Source organism: Saimiri boliviensis, chromosome 1 (genome assembly GCF_048565385.1).
Source record: "Saimiri boliviensis isolate mSaiBol1 chromosome 1, mSaiBol1.pri, whole genome shotgun sequence".
NCBI classification, from domain to species: Eukaryota; Metazoa; Chordata; class Mammalia; order Primates; family Cebidae; genus Saimiri; species Saimiri boliviensis.
In genome coordinates, this window is record NC_133449.1 from 219,961,510 (window position 1) to 219,985,297 (window position 23,788).

Genomic DNA, 23,788 nt, shown 5'->3' on the forward strand with positions numbered 1-23,788 from the left:
AATCAGGGGATAACTGCTTCATAATGGACTGATTATGAGTACTAAAAATGGTAAGATATATAAAATGCCAAAAGGGGTTTGAGCCCATAGTGGGTACTCAGAAAATGTAACATCTCCAACCTGTGCCTACTTTGACCTGGACTACTAAAGGCATGTGACCAGTTTAATCACCAGAAAAATGATTGCTCAGGAATTTCCTGAAACAATCAGAAATCCTTTAGGATATTTTTAGCATTGAAGTCAACAGTCTTCTTAATAAAAGCGCTGAATAATGAAGTGGATTTTCATGTTTAAAAGACACAGGTTGCCATGTGGGTAACTCCGGTAGGGGAGTTTTCATTTAAAAATCCCCTGTTGAGAACCATAACTATCATGAGGTCTAAAATGGTATCAAAATTATTGTTTTATTAGCAAATTCTCCTTGATTCATATATATAGCATTTTAAGCCATGGATTCGACAAAGAATAAAACATGAATATGGAATGTAGCCCATTCAAGTAATACTTAAATTTATGATATTGTTATGATCAAATAAACTTTTTAAATATACAGGTTTGAACAATAGAGGAATTTTTTAAAAAAATCATTACTGAATTTTCTGTCAATATTTGATAGTGAAAAATGAATTTAAATTATTTTAAATAATTTATGTTGATCATTGTAATAAATTAAATAATAAATTATCCAAGTAAAATACTTTTCAAATTAATATACATGCTTAATTTTAGGAGATACTAGCTTATTTCTAGCCATACATTTTAATCCTGTGGAATAATACATGTCTGTTTCTTTATGAATATCTTTAGAGATACTCTATATTGATATATGGCAGAGAAGCAAATGAAAATTATTATATCTAGTGCAAAAGCATTATTTTACAGAAAAAATATATTCTGCAAATAACAAAATTTTTTGAAAAAAATTATACCATAACATAATGCTTCATAAAGTTTAAAAAAAAAAAAACTCTGTGGCTTGAGACAAAGAATTCACTTTTGATTAGTAATATAAAGATCACACTTTGCCACATGGATTTTTCAGGAAGTCCTCCTGGTCTTCTGGGAAATACCTCTGTGTATGACTTTTATTATGGCTAATTCTTTAGAATGTATGAACAAGTACTATTACATTAATTGTCATAATTTAAAAATGGATAAATGATCATTTCTAGCTGATTATAGTGTATTTTTTACCTTAAACATATGATCATGCATGCATGCACACACATATACACATATATTGTGTTTTCTATGCATTTATCTATACTCACAGAAACATCACACAAGTTGTTGTTCTGGGCTGATCTCAGAAAAAAGCAGAGAAACACAGTAGGACTGCCCTAAAGTAACATATGATCTATTTTACCTATATTACAAATGGTTCAGGTAGTCTTTGGAGTCTAGAAATACCTAACGGAACTGATATCACTAGAAAAGATTCCATAAGGCTGACATGTAACTTTGCTTTCCATTTACAGCAGAAATAGTCTAAATTACCGTGGAAACAGAAGCACAATTACTTTACCAGAATCTGTTACATAAAGTAGTAATAATCGCTTTCTTTTGTTGTCAGACAGGAGAATACCATATAAGTAAAGTGGAGACAAAGTGACTGCACAGAAAAGAGAGGGGATGTGAAGGTGTACACACACACACACACACACACACACACACACACACAACTAACAAAAAAGAAGATGAAAAGGGTCTGACAATGAATATTATTTTATAAAACCTTGGTTTGTTTTACAAGATAATAAATTAGAGCAATTTTCTGAGTTAGCTTAGGCAGTAAAACAGTTCATCTGAATTAGGCAAAGTGTGAATGTTAGTTTTTGCCTGAAGAACATAGTTCAACCATAAATTAATGATTCTACACTTTCTCTCTAGCCAGTCCAGAAAAAGTCTGTCTCTTTCTGGTGAAGAGATCTGAAGCATTATCTTCCTTACAGCATGTGCATCTTTAAAAATTTAAAGAAAGACATTCTTCGAATTTCTAAAAATTACACACTCAGTGTAATCAGGATAGGCTAGGTTATACTGAGGTAACACCTCCAAAATTGCAGTAGATAAGTTCACAAATGTATATTTCTTGATCATATTACATGTTCATCCCAGGACAGCTGGGAACTCTGCTCTACATCTTCTCACTCCAGGTTGATGACACTTCTCTCATCTGGAATGCTGCTGGTTGCCTTGACGGTGGCAGGGAACAATAGCAAAGTGAATTTCCTTTTAAAGATTCCATCTTGAAGAGACATCTGTCACCTCTCCTCATATTTCATTAACCAAAGCAAGTAACATGGACATGAAGTGTGTTTCGTGTCCTGAGGATAGGGAAATGCATTTTGACCACATGACCAGAAGGAGAGGTAATAGTGGCCAATTGCAAGGGACTAACCATGGAAAAGCTGAGCAATGAATTTTGTCTATTTTCATTGTTGTTTACAAACCCTTTTATTTAATGATTTTGTGGAAACCCATATTAATTAATATGGTCAAAAGTAATGCATAGCTTATTCTTCAAAGTTTCATTTCACACAAAAATAGAAAGAAAAAAAAAAGTAGACTCCTACTTACAGAGACCCATTTCCCTGAAATGTTTTCTGTTTTGTTGTTGTTGTTTTCATAAAAGAATAGCCATTATAAAATTGCTGGGCTTGTAAAAACACTGCTAATACAATAAATATCCTAGAATCTCAGTGTATGAGCAGTGCTATGGACACCATCTTCAGTTTATTATAAATGCTCTTTCTGCCTCTCTCTGTTGAACGTCGGGGCTTCTGCTTTCTCCAAAAATGACCTTGGATTGACATCACCATTATGGCACCAGTTGTTATTGCTGTGCTGTTGCCAAGGCAGCCAAAATATAGACCTGGGTTCAAAGTAGTAACTGGGTGTGTAAGAGGGTAGTCACTTCTACTCTCATGAATACAGCTGCTTGAATATGACAAATACTATTAACATCATGGGTCTTATTACCTCAAACCATAAGGTGCTATCTGAACAAATGCCTAGCTTTTAACTCTGAGATTCTTGAATGTGTCACATTTTTCTTCGGATCTTTGGGCTATTGTAACAGCTGTTTGTAAACATTGTAAAGCCCACATTAGCTACAGAATGAGTAGGAATATTTTGATCCAAATGTCTGCCCCCTGAACCATGGTAAGGAATGTAGCCTGTATGCTGACACTTAAGAGGTAGATTTAAATAGCAACCAGGATCAACTTCCAGCCGAATAAGTCAATAGGCATTTTTGATTTCTGACTCCATCTGGGTCAGTTTTCATTCATCAGATGGCTCAAAAACATCCATCAATGTTGACACCTTAAATAAATTTAAAAAATAGGTAATTAACAGGTATTTCCAACAAGATTTTGGCTAGGCAAATCTATCATCTTTGTTTGGCAGTTAACGTTACTAGTGCTTGTTTAATAGCAATCCTTTTCTTTAGAAACAGGGACACAAACAGCTTTAGAATTTGTCATGCTCTGATCTCTTTCATTCTGAAAATACCCCATGCTATTTTATGTGGTGGTAATGAGTTAGATATTTCTAGTGTTTGCCTGGGTAAGCAGTCATGAGGGCTGTTGTAATAAGTAAATAGTAAGACTACATTGCTCTGATAAAAGGAACTTTCATTGAAGGATGTGAATGTGCCTCGCAAAAGAATTATATAGAATCCTTAGAAAGGCTTTTATTAGCAGAAATATAATACAACGATTTTAAAATGGAAACAGTAAGGCAGAGTGGAGAAAGAATCTCTGATATTGTGCTTCTGGTATCAGTTGTAATTTTGGACATCCAAGCTATCAACCTAAGCAATTAAGCTCAGAAAAGTTCCAGTAAGAAAATGCACTTGTAGCACATTGAATATTATGGGAAATATTGTTCTCAGAATTTCTAGACCTACGTATATGCCAAGAAATTCTTAGTTACCTTTGGAAGTGGCCAAATAATATACATCCAGTTGAAATTTTATTTACAATTGAAAATATATTTTTTTACATTAATAATCTAATCCTTTTGTCTACTCTTAACAAAATAATTAGATATATTGTAGCCATGACCCCCAAAAGGTAAAGATATTTCCCATCAAGCTTACTTAAATATAGACAAATAACTACTATTTTATATATGTAATGGTTGTAGCAGTAAAGATAAAGCTCCTATTTTTGTTTTAGGAAGAAGTACTATTATTTTAGAAGATCAACTTTCTTGGTTTTTATTCTAAATATTTGGGTCATAATTAAAGTTAGTTAGGATTAAATACAAACAAGGTAAGGTAGCTTAAGTGTATGCTGGGTAACAGGCAATGCCAGACCAAGATTTTACCATAGCTAATCAAGACGACTGAATGTGGGATGCATGTTTTAGTTTAAAAATGCAGGCAAGTTTTTAAATGTTTTCTTCTCATGTAATGTTTAGACAAATTGTGGTTTGTTCTAGTCTCATCTCTCTCTCATTTTCTCTACCTTTCTTATCGTCTCTCTCTCTCTCGCTGTCTCCCTACTTCCCTCAAGGAGAATCTCGAAATGAAACTGACAGAGCTGCGTTTCACTCTTTTATTGTATAATGATTGTGAGGTTTCTCACATTGTTTACATGTTTCCTTGAAATAAAGATAGCACTTTCTTTTGGCATGTGTCCTGAGTTTCCTCGTGAAATCAAAATTAAAAATCGATGCTAGAAATAATGCTCAATATCTTTTACGTCTATTTTGTCATGAAAATTATTCTTTGTTAAAACTGGCCCTATATAAACAGAGAGGAAGAACATATTTTTGGTCTATTGCCTTCCACACCTCTTTGTATTATTCTAATACATATTCTAGCATATTTTTCAAGGTTCTACTCCTAAAGTCTCCAGGAGTCCACAGTTTAGCGACCCTGAACAAGATTTTTAGAAAGTGTCTAATTTCTATCTTTTGCATTCTATTCTATTCTATTATTACAAGTTTGCTAGAGTTCTGAGTCTTGTGGGCTATAATGTAATAAGAATGTCAATACGTTATGCATCCTGCATAGCATGTGAGCAAATAGCCATCCTATCAAGATAGTTTGTTTAGAGAGTTTTTTTTTTTGTAGAAATCATCTTATAAACTCTGGCCATAGTTCTCAGTTCACAGAAAATAATCAAAAACAAGTCAAACTCTATTTAATGTTTAGTATCCCTTCTCCCCTCCAAGCTGCCCCTTCCCCAACTCTCCCAAATTAGAAATGTTAGACCCCTAGAACGTTGTTAATAGCAAACAATCTGAGAGTACTAATTTCCACTAATTTATGAGAATGTGAATGACTGTTAATTTCTTAAACTCCCAAAGGTTGAGAGTAGTTGGAATAGTTGTTACCTAAATAAATCATGAATTTGTAGAAACTTAACACAACATAATACATTGAAGTAAAAAAGATTCAGATAATATGTATAGGTTTATTTTCAGTTAGCACATGAGAAGATCATACCAATTTAGATTTTTGCCTCTGAGTCTTTTTATCTATAATGCTCGTGATTTACACAGCTTTCCTATTCTTAACTTTTTTTTGCACCACAGAATCTCTAAAAAGTCCCATTCATCTTTATTGTGGTTCCCATTTCAGCAGCTGCAAGGCACTGGTGTGTGGGAAAAGTGTGGCAGGAAAGAAGGTATTGTGTACATTGATTTTGGGTAAATCAGAAACTGTGTATTTGCATTCAACTAGGGACTTTCTGGGGATACTGCCTGACTTGAAACTGTGAGGAGTTCAGGCTCTGTGGAAGGTTGTTGAGAAAATATTTAAGTTCCTGAAATCCCAGTATTGGTGTAGCCCTTTCTATCCTTTATATGTGAGTTAAAAATTCTTTTTGTTCATTTCTAAATGAAATAGATGAGATTTATAAACCATAAGCCTAGCTTCCTAGCTGTGGTGCTAGTATTCACTAGCCCCATGTTTTTTGGAAAATCATTTTATCTGTTTGTCACTCAATTCTCTCCTGAATCAAATGGGATTATGAGTCTCAAATGGGATTATAACTCTAGCTGTGTCTTTAAAAGGTGCTAGTGGAGAAATGATGGGTGAATATATGTGAACATGCTGAGATGAAGTTAGGGATATTATGCAAATTTGACATATTTTAATTATCAAATATTAAGAGACGGAACAAAATACAGCTTTAAAATATTTTCCTTAACTTTGTATTATAACTAATTTCTTGTCAAAATCTAGTTTAAGGATTAGGGAAGTCATAATGTAAGTTACTTTGCTGAAACTGAAATTAACATGAAGTTTCACATTTTTTAAAGTATTTACTGAATACCATTATAAAACTAGTTGCTCTCTTACCTTTAAGAATTCCAGGGAACTCAACATACTTCTCAGGATCTTTAAGCATAGTCAATGACAAAGTAGTTTTTTTTTCTCCCTGAAAAAATAATCAGTGTTATTCCAGGTAAGGATTCAAACATATTTGAACATATGTGACAAACTAAAATTAAACTGGACTAAAATTAAAACTGTAGTTATAATTTTATATTACACAAAGCATTTAGAGGGTATACTGTTTTATTTTGGAACCCAAGAAACAGCCTTCAGGAATGTCAAGATGCAATTGAGGAAATATTTTAGAGGATTGGGTCCTGTGTTAGATTGAAATGGAGGCAAGAAAGATTGAGGCTTTCAATATTAATGGCATTGAGATCCTTTTACACCGACAGTCTACGAAGCTTTAGAAAAGAGAGACAAGCACAAAGCAATGTATTCAGCAAGACGTAGATACAGTATTTTGTTTTGCATTACACGCAAAAAGATAGTGTGGTGCAACACCAAACACTGCACAACTCATTTCCATAGATTGCAATTACACAGACTTGGGTTGATACTGTGTGTCTTATTATATGCCTAAACAATATCTCTATTTGATAAAAATCTGAATTACAACTATCCATACTAATGTTCCAAAATATTTCACAATGGATCTTATACTTTCTAAAATGCAAAACATTACATCTCTCCAGCAATTATGAACAGATTTTAAACATTTCTTTATAATACATTTTCATTATACATTACATATATTGATACATATATATATAAATACTTATAAGCACATGTACATAAAATTAACAGTCTTGAACCTTCTCAATATTTTTCTATTAAAAAGTCAAGTTTTTAAATAATTTATTATTGTACTTTAAAGTTATTCTTACTTTATGAAGGGCTCTGGAAACCCTATATCCAGACACTTAAAGCAAAGTGGTCTACTGTACGTTACATGGTGCCAAAGCCAGATACTTGCGAATTTAACACACCTAAGGCCGTCTTTCAATTAGTACATTGTTCACAGCTTCAGCAGAATGCACATTGGACAGGATCACCTGCTAAATAACTTGACTCAGGAAGTCAGGAAAGAACTCACTGACCTCCAAAACGAGGAGAATAATGGTGAAAAGACAAACCAGAAATATAGATGTCATTTTGATTCCTGATTTTTCGTCACTCTCACTTCTAATTGACACCAAGTTTCCCTCTTAAGCTTCCCTTATATTCATGGATGTCCTTTCAGCACGCCTCTCCAATCACCATTAAACCCTTTCAATCATTAAAACATTTTCTTAATGGTTTCTTATAGTCTAGCTCCCCCGATATTAATTTTCCCAATTGCAGTCAAATAATCTTCCAAAAAAAATTCAAATAATATCAAATCTCTCTCCCCGCTGCTGAAAAGTCTTTTACATCACTTTCCTTAGCCCTAATTACAAATGGATAGGTTTGTTTTGTTTGTTCATGTTACACTTTGTTTTTCATATTTCAACTTTCTCAAGATTCTTGGATGTGTAGTCACATTTGTAAATGATAAACTATATTGAATAGCATAGGTAGTTGACACATATTCGATTTGCTTTTGTTAACTACCATTTCCACATGAGACCTCTCACCTGAAAAAGAAGCCTGACTGAAGATTCTGTGTAAGTGGGGAAGTCGGGGGAATGTTTTGATAGCCAGTCTCTTTGAAGTGCCCCTAGAAAATTGCAGATTTCAGAGCAGGGGCCTCCTCCAGGCTGCAGTCCAGTGCATTTTACTACCAAAGGAAGTGTGCTCTTCTGCCTTTTATTTTAAACTTTTTTATTTTTCTTTGTGTGGTTGGCTAAAATCATGTTAATATATACTCCACTTGTCTGTCAGACCCCGGCATCTTCACAGACAACTTTGTTGTAAAGATCACCTACTTGCACTTGATTTTGAAACTAGTCCTTGGGATTAAGCCTTGGAACAAAAGCCTTTGCTCTATTTACACATGTATGGAAAGGAAGAATTCTACTGTCCCAGCTCTTTGGAAAATAACTTTCTAAAAAATGACCCAGGATTGCCCCCTTGCCTATCCCTGCCGTCTTTATTTGTTGATTCAACTTCGAGATCTCATGTGACTTTTGTTAAATTTCATTTTCTTTTATTTCTCTACCAATCGTATTTCATTTGTGCTATTCTCACGTTTTTATTATTAACTTATTTTTTAAAAAATTATTTATTATACTTTAAGTTCGGGGATACACGTACAGATCATGCGGGTTTGTTGCATAGGTATACACGTGCCATGGGGGTGGTTTGCTGCATCCATCGCCCGGTCAACTACATTAGGTATTTCTCCTAACGCTATCTCTCCACCCTCTGCTTTTCCTCCCCTTACCCCGCCACCCCCAAGGCCCCTGTGTGTGATGTTCCTCTCCCTGTGTCCGTGTATTCTCATTATTCAACATCCACTTATGAATGAGAATATGAGGTGTTTGATAGACTGGGTGAAGAAAATGTGGCACATATACACCATGGAATACTATGCAGCCATAAAATGGTGTCCTTTGCAGGGACATGGATGAAACTGGAAACTTATTTGTTTTTGTAATTTCAATTTGTATTATAGATTAAAGGGTCCACACGCAGGTTTGTCACATGAGTATATCGTGTGATGCTGAGGCTTGGAGTCCCAATGATCCTGACACCCAGGCAGTAAACCTGGTAACCAACAGTACCCCTACCCCCTTGCCTACCTCCCCCATCTAGGAGTCCCAAATGTTTATAAAATTTTAATTCAATAATGATATACTATTTTTTTGCTTTCCATAGTGTCATGCTCTCTTTCATTTTAATTCACCACTTCTTTGGAGAATTTGAGGCAAAGAATATACAGACAGATTTGAACTTACTGGATCAATTTGAACTAGAAGCTCAAGTTTACCTTTAATTGTGTTGAAAAATAGTTTGAGTAAATTAATAATTTGATCATTAAATTGTAAAACACAGTTGTAACATCGAGGAAAACTTACTATTTTTAGGACCATTAACTTCAAAAGTGTTTCTATTATTTGCACCCAACTTTATTCATTCTTATTTAAGATAATTCTTTAAGAATCAATTGAGAAAACTTAATTATTTGATCATATCAATATTAATAAGATTAGATATATTTATATACTGTTATTTTCTAAATCAGATAGATACTATTTTAAGAAATTTCAATTAGTTATTAAGTATCAATATTCAACGATATCAAAATCAGTGAAACTGATGATTAATAAATATGCCATTTTGATGCTAAATAGTAATGGATGATATTTAAACAATTTTCAGTTATTTAAACAAAATCTTATTTATTTTGCCAGTCCTCAGGCTAATCTTGATGATTCTTTCCATTACAGCATTATTTCCAATCATAACATTTTTAAAAAGTCAGCTGAAGTTATAGTAATCAATGGGGATTAACTAAATTATATACCTTTTAAAACTCTCCTGACAACTAGCAGAATGCCACTAAATAATTTAGTGAAGATTTGAAAACAATTATAATGTCTGTGTAGAAACACGGATTATTATAAAGGATCTACAGATTGTTAAAAGGAGAAACAATAATTTAAAAAATGGGGTCTTTCTTTCTCAAAATGATTACAAATATTACTGATGAAACTAAACATTTAATGTGTACCACTGAAATATAGCCTTAGAAAGTAGTCTACGGGTTGTACATACATTTCATGCAGAAATTCCATTACATCTGTCTGAGGAGATAACCCATGGGACCAGCAAAAAATGGTTCTGTGTTAGGAAATGACTTTTAACTAAAGGTTAAATAAAATTGTACGGATGTTATTTTAAACTGATTACTCAAGACAGTGATTCTTTTGGAATGGTTATTACTCCAACTTGCTCTCCATTTCTTTCTGCTTTTTAAATTCCCAGTACCCTTTTATTTCTGTTATGCTCATATTTTAATCTCTGTCTATTTCTGCCTCCCCCACTCTCTTCAAAATCATGACCCTATCTCGTCCTTCACTGAGAGTTATATGTACGAGAAACTAATTTATTAGTTTACCCCTCCCTCCCGTGATTACCTTTTCCTCTATCACCATTCATTTATCTTATTTGTACCCCCCACCCCCCGGGACTCATCGGGGAAGAACACTAAATTTCCACTGATGATTTACATTCCACAACAAAGGCAATTATATACTTGGTAACATGTTTCATTCATAGATCTTTACTTGTTTCTAGACTAAAATTCTAAATGATGATGGCAAAAGTGTGATGATAATTTAAGTTATCCAAGACTAAAATTTCCTGAAGATAATATTATTTCACTTATCTATGCATCTAAACATTTTGTATAACAACATTTAAACATTTTCTATCCAATCTATCTGTACAAATATTGGGTTTAAATTATACACACACACACACACACACACACACACATATATATATATACATCTTAAAATAGGTTTGCATTGAGTTGTAATTAAATATACATTGAAAAATCAGCTATGAACATATTAGTATTAATTAAAAGAGTTCTTGCATATTCTTCTCTTCTCTTCCTAAAAGCTACATTTGTTTCTCAATTTACTGTTACAGTGTATTTTTGAAAATCGTTTCAATATTTAAATAAGCACTTTAGGTAAAACAGGCATCTCTAACATTCATACAAATGTGTTCACAAACAAGATTTAAAATTAGGCAGCAGTTGAATTTCCACAAGGCTAGGGAAAATTGGTTGAAAAGGAAGGTTTTACTTTTCATTCATTCTGAAGTTTTTCAAAATAGAATTTAATTCAAGAACTAAAAGTACATTTTATTTTTTTTAATCAAACTTCACTTCAAATCTTTCCATAAGTAGTTAGCTATTAATACTGACTGAAATTCTCTATAATTTGATTTTAGAGAGTTCACACCACCTGACAATTTTGGATACCTGAGAATCAAAAGAATTACAGATAACTGGAAGATATCAAGTGACTGAAAAATAGGAATGTAGTTAACATCGAAATAAGGAATGCACCAGGGTTACACTTTTTAAGTTTGAGAGTCATTGCCATAATCATTTTGGACTGTCACAAATCTGACACTCAATACTTCTATACTTTCTTTAAACAAAGCACGGTTCTGGAGAAAGATGCAGAGAAATCAGGAATGATCTTCTTCATTTGGAGAGGTTAGAATATTAAATAGAAGATACAATGTTATTTTATTAAAGAAAAGTCAGACGAAAGTTTCATGGTGTTCTGAATTTTTATCGTATTTCTATTTGGTTTAAACTCTTCTACGAGCGAGCTTTCATTTTTTCAATGCTTATAACTATACAATAAAAAATATGGATTGCTTTTAAATTTTAAACTTACAACCTAAGTAAAACTGAGCATTTTGTCTTCCACCTTAAGTTCAATTTTAGTATGGAATTACATTGAGCCTGGACACAGTGGCTCACCTGTAATCCTAGCACTTTGGGAGACAGAGATGGGTGGATCACTTGAGGTCAAGAGTTCAAGACTAGCTTGGCCAATGTGGTGAAACCCCATCTCTACTAAAAATACAAAAATTAGCCACATATGGTGGCAAGCACCTGTAATCCTAGACACTCAGGAGGCTGAGACAGGAGAATCATTTGAACTCAGGAGGCAGAGGTTGTAGTGAGCTGAGATCGTGTCATTGCACTCCAGCCTGGGCAACGGAGTGAGACTCTGTCTTTAAAAAAAAAAAAAAAAAAAAAGAATTACATTGAAAAGAACACAAATCTGAGAAAATTATGTAAAAGATAATGTCCACAATCTCTTAAGAGGGCAAAGAGCCACAGTGCACTGTATTTACACTATGAAATTTCTTTACACTGCTCTGCCCGGGTCTTTCCCTAAAGTTTCGCACATCAAATCATTATCTATGTTTTTCTTATGTTAGAACAATGCCAGGTGTTTTTTAGAATTAAACTTTTATTTTGGAATAATTTTAGATTTTGGAAATGTTGCAAAGATAATACAGAGAGTTCCTCTGACTCCTCATCCAGTCTCTTGGATGTTAACGCCTCGCATTTCGATGGTAAACTTGTGGAAACTAGAAAGTCAGCACTGGTATATTTACTGTTGACTAAACTCAAGGCTTCATTTGAATTTCACGAGTTTTTATATGAATGTTCTTTTCTATTCCATGTTCTATTCTATTCCATGATTCCAGGATACCACTTTGCTTTTAGTCATCTTGTCTTCCTCCTCACTCTTTTCCTCAGTCATTTTTCTGTCTTCGTTTTTAGTATTTTACCAGTTTTGAGGAATGCAGGTCAGAATATCCCTCAATGTGGGCTTGTGTGATATTTTTCTCATGTTTAGACTGGGATTAAGGGTTATAAAGAAGAATAACCCATAGGTGAATTTCCTTCCTCATCACACTATATCAGGTGTGTATGTGACTTGGCTTGTCACTGGGTGATGTCACATGACTTGTCACTGGGTGGTATCACTGTACTCAGCAAACACTCATGTTGTGGTGGTGGGAGATGCTGGGGAAACAAGCTCCACCTTTAAGAGTGGTAGTCTCCATAAGTATATTTGGAATCCTTTTGTAAAAAAGATGTGTTACTTCACCCTCATATATGTATTTTATTTAAATATTTGCCTTCATTAGTATGTATCCACATCTATCTGTTTTATGCTTCAGGTTATAACCTAATATTATACTGAGTTAAATAGTACCCACAAATATTTATGTCCACACAGAACCTGTGAATGTAACATCATTTGCAGATAGGATCCTTGCAGATTTAATCATGTTAAGATGAGGTCATACTGGATTAGAATGGGCTCCAAATCCAATATTTCTGATGTCCTTCCTTTTAAGAAGAGGAAAATTTAGAAACAGACATTGATACACTCATAGGGGAGAATGCTACATAAAGACTGAGACTGAGATGGAATGATTAGTCTATAAGCCAAGGAAGGCTGGCAACCATCAGAAGCTAGGAAAAAGCCACAAAGCCTTCTCCCCAAGAGCCTTCAAAGAGAACATTGCCCAACCAAACCCTTGATTTCAGATTTTTAAGCTCCAGAATTGGTAGAGAATAATTTTTTGTTGTTTTAAATCTCCTAGTTTGTAGCAATTTGTTACAGCAGCTAAAGGTAATCCAGGTTTAGCCTGTAGATCTTCTAGGTTGGTTCTTGTATCCCTATGATATGCCACCATCAAGCTCTAGAGTTTTATATTCAATTTTTTCTCTCTTCTGCAAGCTCCTCTAACTTCTTCACTCCTTATATATGTATACTATATATATTTTTTTCTCTAGATATTATTTTCCTCTTGTTTAGGTGGCTAAATACTAAACTATTCTCCTCCCTACCGTTAGTACAGAAAGTTCTTTACTGACTAAGCAAGTAAACTTGCCTCTTAAGAGAGTGAGGGTTGGAGGGATGGCAGTAGAAAGAGTCTGTAAGTGATCTGTCTGCCAGTGTCTTTTTCTACATTTGTCACATAATCAGTAGGTCCTGTATTTAACTGATTATCTTGCTAATTATTAAACATTTGATAAATATTTATTTATTATGTTCTTATTTATTTATAATATTAATACTTTTATGTTATATTATAAATATATATATAATACATTTATTATGTTCTTATTCATTTAAGAACATAATACATAATACATAATACATTTATTATGTTCTTCTTTATTTATTATGTTAATAATCACAAATCTTGTCTTCTCATCATTCCAAAAATACCAGAAGTAAATAGTAACTAGTGCAAAATTTGGAGGCTTATATATGTTCTGATTATTATGTATCCTGAAAGCAAGGAATAAAAAAAACATGTAGTGAAATTACCACGGAGGACACACAAAGAGTGAGCAAAAGGAAATCAAGTGAAATGAAATCTTCCCCTTCTACAGGAATATTAACTGATCAACGAATTCCAATCATCAGTTTATCGTAAAATTTTATTAGCACAAGTATCCTGTAGCAAAATGAATAGATGAAATATTTCTTTTTGTATTTCTGCCCAGTTAATACAATGAATAGATTTAATTCAGTCTGCAGGAAATCAGCAAATTAACTGAATAATCCAACTAGATGATTACATAAATTAACTAAAACACCCTCTATCCTCAGTTTTTTCTCTCTAAATGGAAAAGTAAACACTTCTTCAAATTTCGTCTTCCTGATACATGAACTAGATGTTGTTATAGCAGTATTTATTTATTTATTTATTTAGAGACAGAGTTAGCTCTTGTTACCCAGGCTAGAGTGCAATGACCCGATCTCGGCTCACCTCAACCTCCGCCTCCTGGGTTCAGCCTGCCTCAGCCTCCCGAGTAGCTGGGACTACAGGCACGTGCCACCATGCCCAGCTAATTTTTGTATTTTTAGTAGAGACAGAGTTTCACCTTGTTGACCAGGATGGTCTCGATCTTTTGACCTGGTGATCCACCCACCTTGGCCTCCCAAAGTGCTGAGATTATAGGCATGAGCCACCGCACCCGGCCCTGTTATAGCAGTTTTACTCATGTACATGTTATCATTATTTTATGATTTATAAGATGAGCATAGCAATGATAACAGGACTAAAAGGGAGAGGCAAATTTTACAGAAAACATCGCAAATTGGGGAAAAAGATTTCATTTCTCATTATTTTATGCAAGTCCTATATTGAACAATTATCCTTAATATTTTTCTCAGATGTGCTCATTATAGAGCCTTATTCTAACCCACTCAGAGGTATATCTCATGTAAAACTGTGCTACCTGAAGCTCAGATAGTCCAATTTCTATTTAATTTCTTCTGTATGAATGCATAGACTTCAAAGCGAAGTCAAGTATCTAATAGATACCCATGCGACTTTATTAAATTCTTCAGAATCTTTGGAGTTTCCTGCAAGTCTAAATTGACAGTCCATCCTGAATCTAAGTGTAATGCACTTATTTTGAGAGTTTGGCTATGTTATAATAGCATTTTATCAAATCTGTGCTCATAATATTATTAATGATAAATTAATATCATAAAGAATGTTTACATAGATCGTTGCATAAAATATGTATAAAGTATGACACTTATTTAACCAAGAAACACAAGGAATTTTTCTAAATATTGTTTTGCTAAAATATTATATAGAAAGAAAATATTGGTCATTGTGTGTTATATCTACCCAATCTACCCACTGGCAACCTTGCATCTAGAGAAAGAGGAGCGATGCATGATATTTGAATACATTTTAATATCAGAAAAATGAAGAAGCATGCATCAGAGCAAATTGTCAAAATGAAATGATTAGTCTATAAGCCAAGGAAGGCTGAATGCCTTATAATAGTATATTAATAGGAAGAAAATGTCTTATAACAGTATATTAATGTCTAGAAAGTTCAGATTGTGCTTCAGTAATCCAAGTAAAGATGTAATCAGTGCACACAAATGATTATAAAAATAAATACACATTGCTTAGAAGTCCTAAATCATCTCCTATAGCTGATTACCTGATACCATATAGAGCCTGAGTTCCTATGATACCAAACATCAAATTACCTAAAGATAAGACTGACTATACTAAAATGATTAATTCCAAATTATAGGTAAAAATAAGTACAAGATATAGTATATTTGATATTTATGGTAGACGTTATTGTTCCCAATTATTCACTATCTCCCCTCTAATAGTATAATTTAGCCCTACTTTTACCATGCCTCTCGATAGGTAGATTCTTTTCTGTTCCATTGTCATGCTGAGCCATGTGACTTGCTTTTGCTAATGGATGTGGCATACACTGGTCAAAAGCTTTAAATGTGCTTGCATAAATTGGATAGGTGCTTCTTTGTTCTGCCAGGGGAAAAGCATATCACAGATTGGGGCTGCTTTTTTAACCTGGATCCTGGGATGAGAAGATATACAGAGTAAAGCAGTGCTAACTTGCAGGCTTATAAACAAGAAACACATGTTTACTGTTATAAGTCACTAGGATCTCACAGTTGCTTGTTACAGCAATATAATTTGACTAACACAAATGCAAGAGATAATTTTACACTCACTATTGGTCTTTCAACCATTTAGTATACACTATCAGCTTACTATTTTTCTAAGTACATTTGAATTGTATAAAAGTGTTACTAGCAGACTTAAGATGGTAATACTGCCAGATTTGCTCTCACAGATTTACTTGTTGGACCCGTTGCCACAGGTTACCTTGGCCATTGAACCATTTAAGACTTTACACTGCCTTTGAACAATCTTTTCTCAGATGTGGTGACATCTGAGGCTTTCAGCCTAAACTATCTGGTTTTTGGACTTCCTATTTGAGTCTGTCTTTATTTATCAACTTTTCTGCAAGGTTAAATTTAAATGTGTTAAACCTCTGCTCCTGCCAGATGCAAAACCATAATTTTACCTCGTTCTGTGTTTCTCTCTTATTAAAAGTACAGGAGGATCACTCAGACTGTAGATGATACTATTTCCCTATCTACCAAATGAAAGTTTGAACCCAATTGATTCTACATCACACTAAGGAAAACTAATGTGCAAAAGGGAGTGAAAGCTTTTAAGGAAAAGAGTGATACAATCACTTTTGTGATTTAAATGGATACCTGTAATAAGAAAATGGTACAACAAATAGGGTAGAAGAAAATAGTGGCAGAAAAAATAGACAGGAAACTTTTGTAAATGCTAAAGTTCAGGCAAGTGGGAGGTTCTGAAGGCATAGAGTAAGATTTCAGGGGTCAAGAGTTAGGGAATTTCTAATGTAATCTCAACAGATGAAACAAGTTCAATTTAGTGGTGGTAGTGTTTTTTAAAAAATCATTTTGGGCTAGAATGGTGGTGTTTGGTTGCATAGGAAAGTTATTTATTGGTGATTTCAGAGATTTTGGTGTATCCATCACCCAAGCAGTGTATGTAGTACCCAATATGTAGTCTTTTATCCTTTACCCTCTTCTCATCTTTCCCACCAAGTCCCCAAAGTTTATTATGTCATTATTATGCCTTTGTGTCCTCATAGTGTAGCTCCCACTAACAAGTGAGAACATACAATGTTTGGTTTTCTGTTCCTGAGTTACTTCACTTAATATAATGGTCTCCAACTCTAGCCAGGTTGTAACAAATTCTATTGTTTCATTCCTTTTCATAGCTGAGTATTCCGTGGTACATATATAATACATTTTCTTCATCTACTTGTTGGTCAATAGCCATTTAGGCTGGTTCCATATTTTTACAATTATGAATTCTGCTGCTATACACATATATATGAAAGTGTCTTCTTATATAATGAATTCTTTTCCGCTGAGTAGATATCAAGTAGTGGGATTGTTGGATCAAATGGTAGTTCTACTTTTAGTTCTTTAAAGAATCTTTATATTGTTTTCAATAGTGGTTGTACTAGTTAACATTCCCACTAGCAATGTAAATTTATTCTCTTTCCACCACATCCATGCCAACATCTTTTATTTTTTGATTTTTTAATTGTGTCCATTCTAGCAGGAGTAAGATGGTATCTCATTGTGCTTTTGCCATGCATTTCCCTGATAATTAATGATGTTGAACATTTTTTCACATGTTTTGGTAAGTGGTATATCTTCTTTTGAGAATTGCCTGTTCATGTCCTTTGCTCATTTTTTGATGGGAGTTTTGCTTCAACTATGTGGGCTCTCTTGTGGGTCCACATAAATTTTAGGATTTTTTTTCCTAGTTCTGTGATGATGAACATTCAGAATGACAATGATATTTTGACTGGAATTACATTAAATTTGTAGATTGATTTTACAAGTATGGTCACTTTCACAATATTGATTCTACAGATTCATGAGCATGGGATGATGTTTTCATTTGTTTGTGTCATATATAATTTATCTCAGCAGTGTTTTATACTTTTTTTGGTAGAGATTGTTTGTCCACTTTATAAGGTACACTGCTAACCATTTCATTTTATTTTTTGCAGCTGTTGTTGATTCTCAGCTTGGTAATTGTTGGTGTATAGCAGTGCTACTGATTTGTGTACATTTATTTAGTATCCTGAAACTTTACTGAATTCATTTATCAAATCTAGGAGCTTTTTATATGAGTCTCTATGGTTTTTCTGGATATACAATTATAGCATCAGTGATGCAAAAATCCTCAACAAAATACTAGCTAACTGAATCGAACAGCATATCAAAATGATAGTACACCATGATCGGTCGGGTTTCATACCAGGGATGCAGGGATGGTTTAACAGACACAAGTCAATAAGGGTGATACATCACATAAACAGAATTAAAAACATAAGTCATATGCTCATCTCAATAGATGTAGAAAAAGCATTTGACAAAATCCAGCATCCCTTTATGATAAAAAACCCTCAGCAAAATCAGCATAGAAGGGACATACCTCATGAAAATAAAAAACATCTATGACAAACCCACAGCCAACATTATACTGAATGGGGAAATGTTGATGCATTTTCACTGAGATCTGGAACAAAACAGGAAGACCTACTTTCACCACTTCTACTCAGTATAGTTGGAAGTTCTAGCCAGAGCAATCAGTTAAGAGAAAGAAAAAAGGGCATCCATCTCAGCAAAGAGGTAGTGTTTTTGCTAATTAAATATAATGCACATTGGACAATGTAACAAATGACAGAGTAACTGGATATATATGTTAACTATTAGATTATTATTTCATCTACCATTTAATAGTGTGTGTGAAGTAAACACAGTGAAAGAAAAGAGCTCTAATCATTGAGAAAAAGTAAAAAACACAAAAGAGAAGGCAGCTGAAAAGTTACTAAAACTAGCAAACAACACACATGCTATGATTGGATGTGATACTCAAGGAGATATTATTGTTTCAAAAATTAGAAATTACCACTTTGGGAGGCTGAGGCAGGTAGATCCAGATCACTTGATACCAAGAGTTCAAGACCATCCTGGACGTCATGGCGAAATGCTGTCTCTACTAAAAATGCAAAAATAATCAAGGCATAGTGGTGCACATCTGTAATCTCAGCTACTTGGGAGACTGGGGCCTGAGAATCACTTGAACCAGGCAAGCGAAGTTTGCAGTGCAGTGAGATCCCACCACTTCACTCCAGTCTGAGGAAAAAAAAAAAAAAAGAAATCACATATTATGTTTTCTTCACTCATAAAGACATTTACCTAATTTGACTTCTTTGTTATTGGCACTGTGAAAAATAAGTTCATTCTCATAAAATTCAGTGTGGCACTCTGACTAAATAAAATTCTTATTACCAACATTTTATGACTGAGAAGTTAAACATTAATAAGTTAGTCCAGTAACTCAGCCAGCAGAGGTTAGTAGCATTTGGAAAAGAATGCTCTAATTTCTCTTTAGAGACCCTCAGTTCTGAAAGAGATTGGTGTTGAAATCCTTTAGGTTAGGGCCAAATCCTTTGGGTTCAGCATTTATGATGTGAACACTAGTAAAGATTACAATCTTAAGGAAGAGAAAATAGCAAGTCAGAATGTAGAGGTTCTCAGACTAATAATCACAGTCAGCAAAGGTTAACTTCCTGATTCTCTGCTTGAGGGAGATGATGACTCATTAATTATACAAAGCAACTCCAAATACAGCTTTCACACATTTCTCTTTTCTAACCCATTTTTACTTTAAGTGAGGAGTGAACACAAAATGTAGAGTTAAAACTCCTTTCTTACAAAAAAGGAAAAAAGAAAAAAGATAAACAAACTTCTACTTATACAATTATATGGTAAATATACTAGTCTCAGCATTAATAATCTGATACTGAAGATGGTCTTTTGATCACTTTATTACTTGTAATTTTCTTTTTCTTGAAACCAAAATGAAAATCTCAAGTTTAACTGGGTAGAAAATGACAGAACTATATTTTGTAGCAAATAAGGATGATATTTAAAATTGTATTCTAGGCACTGTTTCCAATTAACTACTTGTTGATAATTCTGATGCATGCCCTGAACAAAAGAGGTAAAATTTATCACAGAAAGAACTACCTTGATGTTATAAAACCCCTGCTGTTTTTTGGCACTTCTCAAAGCAGCAGCCTGCCTTGGTGCAGGACAAAGTCATTTTCTTGTGTGATTGACTCAAAAGGGGTCATGTTATCAAATTAGGGGGGTGGAGGATAGAAAAAGTAATATTGTACTACTATGCATTCTACATACTTACGTTAGAGTAAAGTAATTATAATGGATGTGTATTAAGAAATGAATGTATTTTTATGAATAAATACAATGGTCTTTTTAGAAGATACAAATATGACTAAATCTCTCTTTTCTTATTTCTCTGTGATATACCCATGAAGAGATATCCTAAAAAGAAAAGTAATTCTCAACTACTACTTAAAAGAATGACAGAAACCAAATACATTCTCAATTCTTACAAGAATTTCTACAATCTGTCACCTGATGAGTTAAAACCCAGGAACATTGTCTTCCGTCAAGCAGCCCTAGGCAGTCTTTCTGGAGAGGCGTGCTGCCAGAAGTTGTTGTTCTAACAAGGGGAGGAATGAAAGGTACTACTGCAGCTACAACTTGAAGTCAAAGAAATTGGCTGGGTAATATCAATTTAATGCATTCAGTATAGGAAATACTATGTTGAGGATAGCCTCAACATTCCAGCTCCTAATATGTCTAATAATTTCAGTGCTGGAGAAAGAAAACAGATGCAAAAATCAGCCTGAATCCTAAACCCAATTTGGAGAATTTAAGAAGAGGGCATGAATGAAATGCTCATCTCCAGCTGACATACTCCTTATTTTCAAACATGGAAGCGCTACTCTGCTATTAAATAGAGCATTCTTTACTAGGCAGAGTATGAGAAGAGGAATGAAAGCATCTCTCCAAGAGAGTGTGCTCCCTAATTCCAACTCCACATTTCAACTTGATGTTGACAATCTTGCTATTGATATAAAGCTCTCACATAATAATGAAAGTTTCAGCATAACAGAAATTATAGAGACAATTTCCTTTGGTCACATTACTAAGTTATTCCTTGAGTTGGTAGCTGGATCTTGAAATTTTTTCTTTCACAATGAATGGCACCAGTGGAATTTTCCCCAACACCAAACAGAGCCATAAACTGAGCACTTGTCACAAAATCTTAAATCTGTCTATCATTAGACTAGATCTCTAGAGATTAGTCAAGGAATCACAAGAAGAGTGGAAGAATAATAATAATAACCTGATTTAGTAAAATTTTAAAGAACCAGAAGAAAATTGGGAGAAAAAAGATTTCTGTGTGATTCATGACACAGAACAACCACAGAAAAGTAGATTTTGAAAACAGCTGCTATTCTTCTTTATAGAATAAAAGAAAGCATAGTAGCTGCAAAATGAAAACTAAATCAATTAAATCTTGTTAAAGAACAATCCAAGAACAATCCAAAGAACAACTGATGAAAATAGTTACCTAGTGAAAATCAGTGACTCAAACAATCAGTCAATGAAACAGAAAATAAAATTAAGAAACATGCAAAATGGGTAGGTCATTAACTTTCTGCGTTTTGTTTTTTGTTTTTTTTTTTTTTTTTTTTTTTCGCAAAGGGAAAAATGGTGCACATAAAGGAATATCACCAATTTTTAAATGCCTAATGAAATTACATAACTGGGCAATAATTACCAGTGCTAACTAACATCACACATTGAGATACCTAGAAATTGTATGCCTCATGAAGGAAGTACACAATACCAGCTATGGAGAATTCTTGTCAAAAAACAAACTTCGGTCTGATTGAGCCTATTAGTCTGTTCTCATGTTGCTAATAAAGACAAAGCAGAGACTGAGTAATTTTTAAAGAAAAGAGGTTTAATTAACTCACAGTTCTGCATGGCTGGAGAGACCTTAGGAAACTTATGATCAAGGTGGAAGGGAAAGCAAATATGTTCTTCACATGACAACAGGAAGGAGAAGTAAAGGGGAACTGACCTTTAGAAAACCATCAGATCTCATGAGACTTATTCACTATCACGAAAACAGCATGGAAAAAAAACCACCTCCATGATTCAATTACCTCCCATTAGGTCCCTTCCACAACATGTGGGGATTATGGAAGCTACATTTGAGGATGAGATTTGGGTGGGGACACAGCCAAACCATATTATTCATCCCCTGGCTCTTCTGTATCTCATGTCCTCACATTTCAAAACCAATCATGCCAACAATCTCTCAAAGTCTTAACTCATTTCAGCATTAACTCAAAAGTCCACAGTACAGTCTTATCTGGTGCAAGGCCTATTAAATGGAAAATTTATAAAAAGGGTATTCACTTTCCAGATACAATGGGGCCAAGCTTTGGGTAAATACACCAGATCCAGATGGAATAAAATGGTCAAAACAAAGGGGCTACAGGCCCCATGCAAGTCCAAAATCCAATAGGGCAGTCATTAAACTTTAAAGATCCAAAATGATCTTCTTTGACTCCATGTCTCACATCCAGGTCAAGACGACACAAGAGGTGAGTTCCCAGGGCCTGGGACAGCTCCATCTTGTGGCTTTACAGGGTACATCTCCCTGTCCTAGCTGCATTCACAAGCTGGTGTTGAGTGTCTGCAGCTTTTCCAGGTACATTGTACAAGCTGTTAGTGGATCTACCATTCTGGGCTCTGGAGGACAGTGGCCCTCTTCTCACGGCTCTAATAGTCAGGGCCCCAGTGGGGAGTCTGTATAGGGGCTTCAGCCTTGCATTTCCCTGCTGCATTTCTCTAGCAGAGGTTCCCCTTAGGGCTCTGACCCTGCAGCCCACCTCTGCCTGGACAACCAGGTGGTTCCATACCTCTTCTAAAATCTAAATGAAGGTTACCAAACCTTAATTCTTGTCTTTTATGCACAGGCAGGATCAACATCATGAGGAAGCTGCCAAAGCTTTGGGCTTACAGCCTCTGAAGCAATGGCCTGAGCTGTACATTGGCCCCTTTTAGCCATGGCTGGTAGTGACTGGGATGCAAGTTACCAAGTCCTAAGACTACAAACATCGGGGGAACCTGGACCTGGCCGAGGAGACAATTTTTTCCTTCTAGACCTCTGGATCTGTGATGGGAGGGGCTGTTGCAAAGGTCTCTGATATTCCCTGGACACATTTTCCCCTGTGTCTTGGCAATTAGCATCTAACTTCTCATTACTTATGCAAATTTCTACTGCTTACTTAAATATCCCCCTAGAAAATGGGTTTTTATTTCCTACTGCATTGTGGAGTTGCAAATTTCTTAAACTTTTGTTTGTTTGTTATACTTTAAGTTCTGAGATACATGTGCAGAACATGCAGGTTTGTTACATAGGTATACACATGACATGGAGGTTTGCTGCATCCATCCACCCATCTACGCTAGGTATTTCTCCTAATGCTATCCTTCCCCTAGCCTTCCACCCCCCAATAGGCCCTGTGTCTATGTGTTCTCATTGTTCAACTCCTGTGTCTATGTGTTCTCATTGTTCAACTCCCACTTATGAATGAGAACATGTGGCATTGGGTTTTCTGTTCTTGTGTTAGCCTGCTGAGAATGATGTTTTTAAGCTTCATTCATGTCCCTGTGAAGGACATTAACTCATACTTTT

The 23,788-nt window shown here is 34.5% G+C and overlaps 1 long non-coding RNA gene across 2 annotated transcripts in view; it reads right to left on the reverse strand.

Annotated features, from left to right (window-relative positions):
- LOC141580829 (uncharacterized) overlaps positions 1–23,788 on the reverse strand; it is a 57,422-nt gene that overhangs the window by 26,055 nt on the left and 7,579 nt on the right. For both annotated transcript variants that reach the window (XR_012513194.1, XR_012513193.1), the window contains exons 2-3: positions 19,106–19,332; positions 6,320–6,398 (exon numbers count right to left, since the gene is read on the reverse strand). This is a non-coding gene — a long non-coding RNA (uncharacterized LOC141580829). The remainder of the gene's footprint in view (positions 1–6,319; positions 6,399–19,105; positions 19,333–23,788) is intronic.